The sequence below is a fragment of the Chroicocephalus ridibundus genome, chromosome 8, assembly GCF_963924245.1.
Source record: "Chroicocephalus ridibundus chromosome 8, bChrRid1.1, whole genome shotgun sequence".
NCBI lineage: Eukaryota > Metazoa > Chordata > Aves > Charadriiformes > Laridae > Chroicocephalus > Chroicocephalus ridibundus.
This window is the reverse complement of record NC_086291.1, coordinates 54,520,046-54,523,239: the sequence shown is the minus strand read 5'-3', so window position 1 is coordinate 54,523,239 and position 3,194 is coordinate 54,520,046.

Below are 3,194 nucleotides of genomic sequence, written 5' to 3'. Positions count from 1 at the left end.
AGCACCGCCAAACCCGGCCAGAGCGAGAGCCCTGCGGCCTAGCGAGTCCAAACGCTGTCTGTCCGTGCTGCATCCCTCCTACAAAAGGTTTCTGAGAAATATCCATCAGTAGAGTATTTAGGCATGAACAGTCGCCACAATGACTTCTTCTGAATCTTTCATCTGAATTTCAACGGTTTGGTAACTGGTCAGCGGGACTGTTGCGACCAACAAGCAAGGAGCACAACAATAGGTGAAGAGGCATAAATGAACCTTGCGGTACCGCGCACAAAGCCAGCTATGTCTGAGGCAACTAAACGGCTTTTAGTTATAAGACTACTCAACAGGATTTCTTTTCTGAATAAAACACCAGAAGCCAAGACTGAAAGCAAAAACCTCTCTCAATTCCACCAGCCTTTGGTCAAGAACACCATTCACCCCTGATGGGACAATCTCGAAGGCGTACTAAAGAAGAAATTTCACCCCTATACGTTTAAGAGTTATCTTGTTATTATCGGCTCAGGAAACCAGAGGTAAAAGGTCGGCCTAGGTACAAAGTGAAAACGGGAGCGTGCAGCAGAGGCCAGAGGAGCAACGCAAATAGAGAAACTGCAGCAGAAATGCACCAACAATTAATTTACAAACTTCTCAACTTTATTTGAAAGTTCAACAATCAGGAGAAAATACATTGCAATTGTTTTAGCTTTTAAGAGATCCCAAAATAAATTACAGGAAAAGACTTGTGCGGTTCTAAATATTAAAAAGATCATAAAAATTAATGGCTCTCATATGCCAAGATTAATCCTTTTCCACCTCGACTAAATTAAAAGTTGCCTGTGCAGGGATTATTTTTATAGCTATGCAGAAAACAGCACAGTTTTCAGGTTTTGATGCCTCAGTAAAGATTTACAGGCATAGGCACTTACAGGCAAAAAGAGATCAAGAGAGATAACATCCCGTGAAAGTCGGATCTCTACAGTCACACAAGATCTCTAACTAAATGCTGCTGTAAATTGCAAAAGGTCTTAAGTAGGCAACAGTATCCCGTATCAGTAGAACGCAAAGCGTGCTGTTAGATTACGGAGGTTACAGAGGAGTTTAATTTTAATTCAAGACCTTGACGCCCCCACAAGGTTACCAGTGCTTTCTACAGAAGACGTGTTTTTCAGAAACTGAACCTATTAGTATCAGACCTATCTTGACAGGCTTGAGCCACACCAATTTTACTGTCCTCAGCTTCCTGTTAAGGAAAAACACCATTTATTCAAAAATTAACCTTTTCTTCCTTCATTGTTCCACACGTCTTCCCAGATTTACAGGTGCTGGCATTCGGATAGATAACCACAGAATGAAACCTGTGTCAATTACTACTCCTTTCAACACATTCCACTACAGCATATAACAAAACAACATTAAAGGCTACTGATACTGTGGAGGTTTCTCTTTCTACTGCACCACACCAAACTTTTGATATGCAGTGAGCGTACAGTTATCCTCTGAACTAAAATAGGAGTTTGAAGCCCAGCTCAAGTTAACTACCAGATTTTTGATAGCTATGAGATAGCAGACTCCAATTTAGGAAGCTCTAGACACATTTTCATTCATCCCAGAAAACATTTGCTCCTTTTCACCCTGATTTCTGTCTGCTGGGTGATACCAAGATACTATCTCCCCTTATCCCAGACCTTGTCTATCGACAGCATTACTGGAGTCATACGCTCAGTTAAAACGCAAGTCTTTCTGCTATGTATCTACTTCCTAATACTTTCATATTGGTTATTACAGCACAGTAAAGTAAAAGAATGTCATCTTCATTATATTTGCTGTCCAAGTATTTCCCTATAGGGTAACAGCTAGGGAGGTATTTGATATCAGCCTCGGTCCTCAACACTACGTACTCTCCCCGTAACGTGGCAGAGTCCTCAGCTCTAGTTACTCTCTCTGGAGGTGTCCATGACAGAGGCACATTTACAGACCTGAAACATTATACGTAAGCAACTCGGTATAGCTCTGCTTCTGTTTAGCAAAATTACTCTTTTTCGTAACATGACTTCCAGAAAAAAAAAAGAGGGAAACAGGTCTCAGCTTCTGCCGAGAGGATTCTATCCCTTTTAGTCTTTTATGTTATATATATTTTTTTATCCTTTCTGCAGATGACAGTCATGTGACCAAAGTACCAGCAGGAAAAATTTACCCAACGGGAGTGTATATGACATTTTTCAGGCTGCTTTGGGTATGGAGAGCTCCCAAAACTGCCTTTGGAAATAGCACAGGCAGCATTTCCACTGATGGGATTAAATGAAATCAACTGCATTGTGCTGCAGCCATCCAGTTTCCTCTTTGGCTGCAAGAACTGGCATGAACTATGATAAGCCTCAGATAGCGCTTCATTGAAATCAAAGAACCGAGACAGCTCTGACTTATTAGTATTCTGTGAAACAGCGGCGACGGATTTTTAATTTAAAAAAAGAAGAGGGAAAAGGTGATAAAAATCTTATATTTAAAAGTCTGCTTTCTGTTTACAGGAGTCTTTATTACTCCTCGATGACAAAGAAACCATTAGGGTCTCCACAAAAACTTCACTGTTCGTAAAATTAAATTCTCCTTCCACTAAATATCATATAATTTATCTAGTTCACCTTAAAAAAAGGCCACACGTTATAATGCCTATGAAGGACGCTGGCACGATAGTAGGAACTGTAAGGTCCTCCTTCCAGCCAAGAAGGGGTACAGTCTCCATAAAAGACCTGGGAAGATCCCTCTGACCATGTTCTCCACAGCCCATTATGTCTTCCATGGATCCTTCCATGGACAACAATATTGTCCAATTGTGTCATTGTGTTATTTCTTGATGTAGTCTTAATTTCTATTACAATCCAACCTACTCCTTCTGTTCCTAAACCAAACTGCATGACTTAGGTTTTGAATATTATGCTCATCCCAATCCATACCCCTCAGAATAGAGCTGGGAGGGCCCTTGCTTTCCAGCAGTGACCCTTGCGGCTTTACCCGATGTCAAGCTGTATATTGTGGTTAAGATGGCCGTATACTGTGACATTATTGTGATACTGTGATTGTATATTGTGATCCCTCTCCCAGCCCGTGACTGGACTTACTGTGCACTTGCAGTGTATATATATATATATATATATATATATATATATATATATATATATATATATATATATATATATATATATAAAAAACATGTGCAC